The following is an 8,879-nucleotide window of genomic DNA, read 5'->3' as shown; positions in this document are numbered from 1 at the left end:
ATCCATTCTCCTATTGGTGGGTAAATGGGCTAGTTCCAAAACTGGGTTCTTGTGAGTTATGCTGGTGTATGCGTTGATGTGGCTGCATCACTACAGTATTCTGACTTTAGAGATGGATAAATGCCAAGGAGTGGGATTGCTGGGCCACATGGGGTTCCATTCCTGGTCTTTGGGGGAATCTCCATAGTTCTTTCCTGAGCAGTTGTACTAAGTTGCAGTTCCACCCACAATGTGTGAGTGTGTCCTTTTCCCATGTCCTCCCCAACATTTATTATTTGTGTTCATGAAGATTGTCTTTCTGAGCAGAGTGAGATGAAATCTCAATGTGATTTTGATTTGCATTTCTGTGATTGCTACGGAAGTTGAATCTGTGTGTGTGTGTGTGTGTGTGTGTGTGTTTGTGTGTGTGTGTTTCTCTATGTGTGTATATATATATATACACACACACACACACACACCTGGTATCTATTTTTATTTGCTCTTCTCAGAAGTGTCCTTTCAGTTCTTTTGGTAAAATGGTTACTTTACTGGAATGAGTCTCTCTGTCAGGATTGTAGTGATACTTACATATATTTCCTCTGAAGCATACTATGTCCTAAATTTGTCACCAGTAGTGACCCAGTCATGCTCTCTGCTGGATCCCACAGTGTCACCCGAGTCCATGCTCAGTTCTGAACTTCAGTCCATGCCCTGTCCTGGACCAGTGCTATGACTGAGGGACAGCAGAATCCGCACCCACTGTCCTACTGTGATCTCTGTGCTTCAGTACCCTTGTTCCTGGTGATAACCAAGTTCATGTTCTATAAATGGAGAATGTTAGGTGTCCCCTGAGTCAGTGCTGTGCTGGCCACAGTTATCCTACTGCCTTCGAGGGCAGGCTGTGTACAGTCTGCAGTTATCCCTGGTGCCACGGGAGACTCTGACTGTATGGCTACAATCTGTCCTTCCTATCTAGTCCCTCTGCTGGGGCTCTCCAAACATGTCACCCAGGAGTTTCAACAGGAACATGATGAAGTAGATGCCTGTACTTCATATTTATAGAAAACTCACACAGAGTGGGCCAAAGACCTAGAGTAAGACTAGAAACTTTATAACTGCTTCGAAAATCAGAGGGTCAAGTCTCCAACACAGAGTCACAGGCTTCCTCCATAAGATTCCTAAAATGTAGGGAATAAAACAAAGAATTGCAAATGGAAGACATCAAATGAAAAGAATTCTGCACAGCAACAGAAGCAAGTATGTGAAGAAAGATGCTAAGGAATGGGAGAGAATTTTCACCAGCTACCCTTCTGACAGAATGTAGATACAACTCAGAGAAACTTAGCTCCAAAAACCGAAATACATGAGGCAAAAAGTGGGCAAATGAACTCAACAGACGTCTTCCAAAAGAAGAAATACAGATGGTAAACAAATGTACCAAAAAATATTCAATATCCTTAGCAATCAGGAAAATGTAGATAAAAACTGCAAATAGATTTTATATCTCTCTAATTAAAATGTCAAAAATGAAGACTAATAATAAATTTGGTGAGGGCATGGGAGAAAGGAGCACCTTTGCACTGTTGATGGAATTATCAATCAACACAACCACTATGGAGCTAGGAATGGAGATTCTTCAAAGTTAGGAATGGAGCCACCATGTGCCCCAGCTCTGTCACAGCTTGGTATTTACTCAAAAGAATTCCAGTCAGCATAGTAAACAGCAGTACATGCACCCGCTGGTTATGCCAGTGAAACTCACAATAACTAAATTGAGGGAAACAACCTGTCAAATGATGAGTGGATACAAAATGTGGTACATTTAGAGCAGGAAGCTTTATTCAGCCATAAAGATTTACAAAATAATGTCCTTTCCAGGTAAATCAATTCAAATGGAGAACATCTTTTTATGTGACATAAGTAAGACTCAGAAGGTCAATGGTTGTACATTTAATCTCATATGCAGAAGCTGGAAAGGAAAAAGGAAATAGATTAGGTGGAGTCTTTAAAATGAACCAGCGAAGAGATGAAGGAGGGAAGGGGAAGGGGGAGAGGGTGTCCAGCAGTGAAACAGACCTGATTATGCTGTGTGCATGTGTGTACCACCACAAACCCATCTCTTCCTTTGTACTTCATGTACCAATAACACAGTAATGTAAAAAGGAAACAGAATCTTACTGAAGGTCATCACCCCACCAAGTGGCAGATCTGCACTTGGTTCCTGTCTTCCATAAGAAACAATGAATCACAGCACAGTGAAAATTGTCATTGATTCTCCCAGAGATGGAGGGAGCAGTGGGTCAGTTTTTATCTCAAACAAAAGTGAAGCTGTTGTTCCCAGTTTGCATTTAGAACACAGTTCAGTGAAGCTGTCAATCCAGTGGAAATATGTGAGCATCGACTTCATGTAGACCAAGGTGCCAATCCTGGAGATCCTTCTGTGCTACGGGGCACCTTATCTAAATGCCCCCATTTTATCAGTCACAAGGTTTGTTTGATACCCATGTTTCATAGATGGACAGCATAGAATGAATGTAGGTATTCAACATGATGGGTGTGTGTTGATTTTTCTGTGATGTTCATGGGGACTGACTTGGGGCGTCATGTGAGGTAGGTAAGAGCTCTACCCCTGCATTACATCCCAAGCACTGAGTATTCCATATTTTGAGATGGAGTCTTTAAAACTGCCCACAGTGACCTCTAAAATTCAATCCACTTGCCTCAGTCATATACTAGCTAGGACCCAGGCCTGAATTTACTTATTGACATTGAGGGTTGAAAATCTGAATATATAACACACAGGAATTCCTGAAACTCCATGTATTTGATTTTTTGAATGGACTTTCCTCTCAAAATACCTCAGAGCTGGGTGCCATTCCTCAAACATTCCAAACGTGTCTCCATTTCAGGTCACTTACATTTTGGCTCTGTCTGCCACAACTCTTCCTGAAAGATGGCAGGTGGTTCTCTCTCCCTCTCCCCATTCCTCATGTCTTAGCAAAGCCCTGTCACCAACTCAGAAGGGCCCTTCTTATCACTATCTAAAATGGCGACTCTAACGACTCTGTCTCTCCCCTTGCTGTGACGTGATACTTCACAGTGGGTGTCTCTGCCTGACTCCACACTCTACATTTGATCCTGAACTACATTGATATTCATTTCTGTGAATGTGGGGAGTCATTATCTTTCTCCTCATCTGCACTGCATACTCTAGGATGGGGGGACTTGGCTTTAACAGTCTGCCTCCAGTCAGACAAGACACTCCCTGAAAATGGGCACATGACCAATGGCCATTGGCTGAATTAAAAGGCCAGGATTTCCTCAGAGATTTCGTGTGAGGAATTTGGGACTCTATGTGGACAGAGCATTCAGGCCCAAACAGGGCAGCTGTGGAGCTGTGAAGAAGAATGACTGTTGCTGCCCTGAGCATAGTGTCCCTGACCTGCTCTGTGATCCTCATAAGTAATGTCTGATGTTCACGCCTGCTAGAGAGTAGGAGAGAATGATTTTCAACGTCTTTTCTGTGGCTAACCTTCATGACCGTGTGTTTTCACCAGTTAGTTCTGCCCACTAGAAATTCTGGTTCTGAAGACTTGAGAGCCAAGTTTAGGCCTTGCTGGAAATGATGCCCAAGATGTCCAGTTGCCCAGCTCTGCTGCACTGATACCAGTGTGAACAGCCTTGTTGGAGGGCTGTGGGATAACCCTTACCAATGCCTTTGTGTTCACAGATTAAGGGTGGGATTTACAAATTGCTCATGAAAAAAACATAACTAAAATACACTTATTGTGTTTAAATTACGTTTGATTTGATTGAAAATCCTGGGTCTCTGTCATGGTGAGCTTGAACATTGATGTGGCTTGTCACTATCTTATGTAGATTTCAAGACTTTGAGTATAGACTGAGGAGTAAGTGCAGAAGACAAATACTATATATGACCTCCAAATTTAGTGAATTGTATAGTGAACTAAAAGCAGTAAGAGGTAGAGCTTATTTGAACTTTACCTTCATTACAAGATTATGGAGAAAATTTTCATAACACCTACCAGGGGCCAATGAGTGAAGAGTCCAGTTCAGTTCTAAGTGTATCCTAGAAAACTCATACCTTTGTTTGTGTCACTCTTGCCAAATAGTGCTTTAAATACAGGGAAATTGGTGAGGGGAAGCCCAGGATCACTCTTAGGAGAACAGGAAATTGTGTCCCAAGTTTCAGTCAATTCCTAACCACTCATTACACCTCAGATCAGATAAAACCATGGGGTAAATGTGAGTAGAAAAGAGATCTCAGAATATATTGTTCCTTTCACCATTGATGTAAGTTTTAAAAGTCCCAGACAAAGCAGTTGTTATTTATGATGTAAACACCACCAGGAAAGAGAATAAACTAGTCTGGAAATTACAGTCCTCCAAATCCTCATGATAATACAATCTGGAGATGCACCAAAAAAAAAGGAACCCTAAGTGCTGCTACATTTTATTTCTTGTTTTAAAAATGAGAGACTGTTCTGAGTGATATTCATCTTACATTGGTAGACTTCTGTTTGTTTAACATTATACATGATTTTTTAAATGCCAGGATGTGACAAAGTGAATAGGGAAATTCCAGTCATTTTTACAAGCAAGTGATGAGAGAAGCAAAATACAGGCTCAGAATGAAGAAACAGGTTTTAAATTTTGTCAGAGCATTGTAGGTACACATGGGAGTTGGGTTCATGCGGAGAAACCCACTGGTGTGTGGAAGTTTATTTCCATTTTTGATTCCCCTTCTCACATGCCCATCCCCCTCCATTCTCCTCTTCTAAGAGACTAGAATTCCTTTTGCTCCTAAATTATCTTATATTTCATTGGTTCTCTATGTTATCCTATCCTCCCATCCTCTTTTCCTCTAGAAGTGGTTTTTATGTGAAGAACACCTCAGTCCTGAGCATGTCCCAGGACAGGAAAACCATCACAGTGTCCATGGAAGATCCTGGATCTGTCAGATGTTATTCCCATGGGAACAGCCCTTTGGGGAAACCCGCCATCCTCTCCTGGTAAATTTTATCAAAGGCCTCAGCTTGGGCCACTGTGAGGTGATTCTTCCAGTCTCCACAGATGCCTGGAAAACATGAAGTAGATGCAGATCAGATCTAAAGATAGGTCCAGTCTCCTTCAGCCAAGTTCCCTGGTGCTTTGAGGCTCTAGGTGTAGGATCCTTGTTGGTTGACTCCATCCCTGAAACTGCCCATTTCCTCTCTGCTCCATGACACAGTCTTCTGATTCAGCTTCAGACATGCCAGGCTGCCCCCTCCTCAGGGTGTTTACCTTTCCTGCTCCTTACCCCAGAGACTGTCCCAGCAGACACCTTCTCCTCTGTCCATTGGCCTCACTCAGATGTTGACACCAGTGCAGTGACTCAGTGGGGCTCTCAGCTCAGAACCAAACATCTCCATCCTCGTTCATAGCAATGATCAAACATGAGATGTTCTGTGTACTTCCTTTTTGAATGTGCATAAGATATGCATATCTAACATATTAGGGTATAAAATCATTTTTACAAATTGCCTAAGAATTTCCTGATTAAAGAAATTACACTATATATGCTCAATAAATATTTTTTAAAAGGATTGATAAAAACTGAGAACTAGATTAGCTTTACAGACAAGGGTTTTAAAAACTCCCTGGAGGGTGTACCCACTGACAGAGTGGTGCTGGTAAAACGGGTGCTAAAGATATGGACATGATTCTTACCCTTTACTTATGTGATTGGACTATTATGCATCATATAAATTAATTTTCACATACCAGACCATTCTAAATAATTAATAAAAACATAACAATAGCTAACCCAATGTAAGATAGGCATGTAAACAATACACTCAAACGAATATACAGTAGCAGTCTATGTCATATGTCATGGCTGTCCTAATACCACACATGACTCACAGTTATCTTAATTAGTAGAACAATCTTTACTGATTTCTTCTGCTAGGCCTGGGCTCTTCACCGAGTCCAATACCCATCTCTGTTTTATGGCTCTGTGTTCCAGGCTCACTGTGTGGCAAGAATCCTGAACTCCTGAATATCCCTTGAAGCATTTGTTATATTGATTCCATGGGTCACCATTTCAGATCCAGGAGAACTGGAGGAACTTTGCAAAAAAGTCCTGCCACTACTTAGAGTAGACATTTTCAATAGGCCTGAACCCCAAAGTGGGGACATGATTCATCTTTCCTCAGAGGAAGGAGGCCTTACAAAGTCTCATGGCAAATGCCCTCCTCTCTACTCTCTCCAATCGTGTCTTTCATTGTGTATCTCTCTCTTTAGGGCACTGCTCTGTGGTAAGTCACCAGTGGAGTGGCCCAGACACCACCATCTCCAGAACCCCCTCCTCCCCAAGACTGAGTCAACCTTCTCCAGGTACCTGCAGCCCATCCAAGTCCCATGAACACAGTTTTCCTGAAGGAAACGAGAGGCTCTGGGCCATGAAGGATTCAAGTTGAAATGTCCCAACGCCTGCATTCTTAGTGCCGGGGGCAAACACAAGATGCCCACGTAGTCTAACCCATTCTGAAACCAGGGCATTTACCTTTTCTTGTAATTAGGAAAGGCCCAGCAAATAAAGATTCAGGCAACATTTCAAAGTTGGACATCTTGTTTTGTTTCATGACTTGGAAGGAGCTGTTCTTGAGGACTGAGTCCAGTTCTTCTGGAGTCAACTTCTTTCCCAGGAACTGACAGATCCTCTCTATGGTGCTTCTTGGGTCCTACATGTGAACATGAAGAGGGAAGCTATGAACAGGCAGGAGAGCAGGACCTGGAGGATGGGAAGGGGTGTTAGGAGGGCTGTGGGGAGGAAGAGGAGGGGAATGACATCAGGATGGGAGAAGCCTGCTGGGGACACCAGAGGAGGGAGACAGAGACAGGGCCAGCAGAGGGCGTGAGGTATGTGGTGACCTGAAGATCACAGGGGCTTCCCAGGAGGCTGAGTTGGGACACCCCAAAAGCAGGGCCTGGGGATTCTAAGGAGATGCCTGAGATTTAAAGTTAAGGTGGGAAGACAAAATGCCCAAAGTCTAATCCTCACCCCAAGTGACCCTGCGTCCCTTGACTGGCACTTAATAACACACGGGGCTTTACAATATCTCCTTAACTTGACCCCATGGTTATCGATGGGTTTTCCTGGGAGATCACAGCAAGGGAACAGGTCATTATGAGAAGAGAGGATTTCCTTGGAGACCTAGACCTCCTGTCAGCACCATAGTCCTTTATTATAGTTATGTTTTCTCGAGCCTCAGTCACTGAGTGACAAGAAGACCCCACGGTGGCAATGATGTAAGAACATGTTGTTGGTTGGAGAGGAGAATCACAGGGAGTGTGCAGCTTGCTGCTGAGGTGGCTGAAGGTGGCACCAAGGCACCTCCCTGAGGACTGACCTCATGCTGAGGACACAGCAGAACAGGAAGCAGATGCAGGAAGGTGACCAGGGTCCCTTCTCCAGTGGAAACAGATGCATGTGCCTGTGCGACCTTCTCTGTCCCCAAGACTCACCCACAGGAGAAGTGTTTTCTAAGGTCTGCTCACTCCTTTACTTTTTGTTCATTTTTTACCAATTTGGAAAAAGCTTCTAAATATTTTAAAGCTTTCCATTCTGTCTGGACCTGTGAGCCTCCCTCAGAGCCCTGTGCATCTCTGTGCCGTTCATGGGCAGTTTTTTCTGCACCAGAAAAAACTGTTATTTCAGCAGAAAATAACGTTAGGCTAAGTACCTGATCAATGTGTGATGATCCAGTCAGTGTAAGTGGCACATCTGCAAACTCAGATGACAGTATTTATTTAGTTGAGAACATTCAAAATCCTCTCCATTTGCTATTTTGAAATATATACTTAGTTACTCTTCTCCACAGACCCATCCTTTTCCTCAGATCACTGGAAGTCATTGCTGTTCCCAGCTGTACCCTGCACCCACCCACCGGGGCTGAGCATCATTCACAGGACGTGCCTATTACTCCAGCACCTGACCCCTCACAATAGTCACCCAAAGTGGCACCTCACATTCATGTCACTTTGTCAGTCAAGGGGGAAGCCAGAAAGGTGGACCTACCTCTGGGATTAGTGCTTTCTGCCCCACCCCTTCTGATGGCTAGGTTTCTGGGAACAGAGGAGTTCCTGCAGGCAGAGACCCTGGCAGCCCTAGTGGGTGGCATAAGTCGTGGCACTCTGGTCGAGGAGTCTGATGCTGCCTGCTTGTTTTCCAGATACTCGGGAGGCTGAGGCAGGAGGACCAAGAGTTTGTGCAAGGGCCCTTTAGATGCTGCCAGACGCTATAAGTTTGGAAGATATGAAGAAAAAGCTTGGAGCTTGGGAAAGGTCTCACAGAAGCAGGGAAATGGAGGTCAAAGGCTCATCTCCTCTCAGTGACCTCCACAGCCTATGCTTTGACAGGGAACATGAAGGGGAGACACATAGGACCAGGGACTTTGGGGAGAGTGAGGATGTTGGGGTGCTGTAGGCGCTGACAATGAGAGGGGGCTCACCTTCTGCAGCTCTTCATAACTCAGCAGCAGGACGTTCTCTCTGTCTCTCATGGACATCCAGCCACGAATGTGCTGGAACCATGATCCATAGAGCACTGTGGGGCAGGCACAGGGGTGCAGGTTACACACTGCCAAAACAAGGCTGCACCATTCGTATCACTCTAAAGACATTGACAGCTTGATTCATATATTATTGATCAATGCTGCTCAAACTAGGTAAGGAAATAGAGAGGGGGATCTTTCCTGAATTCATTCTATGAAACTAGTCACATAGTGATACCCAACTGGGAAACACAGATCAAGTAAGAAAATAACAGACCAATATTCCTGCTGAACACAGATACAGAACATCTTATTAAAATTTCAGCAAATCCTATTCAGCAT

General features: G+C 43.9%; 1 long non-coding RNA gene across 1 annotated transcript; it reads right to left on the bottom strand.

Moving 5' to 3' along the window:
- Positions 1 to 6,595: 6,595 nt before the first annotated feature.
- On the bottom strand, positions 6,596 to 8,591 carry LOC144370729 (uncharacterized). The gene is made up of 2 exons (XR_013430659.1): positions 8,496 to 8,591; positions 6,596 to 6,725 (listed from the first exon to the last, which is right to left on the bottom strand). It is a non-coding gene; the product is annotated as an uncharacterized LOC144370729 (long non-coding RNA).
- Positions 8,592 to 8,879: the final 288 nt, after the last annotated feature.

The sequence above is a fragment of the Ictidomys tridecemlineatus genome, chromosome 15 (genome assembly GCF_052094955.1).
Source record: "Ictidomys tridecemlineatus isolate mIctTri1 chromosome 15, mIctTri1.hap1, whole genome shotgun sequence".
Taxonomy (NCBI): domain Eukaryota; kingdom Metazoa; phylum Chordata; class Mammalia; order Rodentia; family Sciuridae; genus Ictidomys; species Ictidomys tridecemlineatus.
Note: the sequence above shows the minus strand (reverse complement) of the source record. Positions and strands in the feature narration are given on the sequence as shown.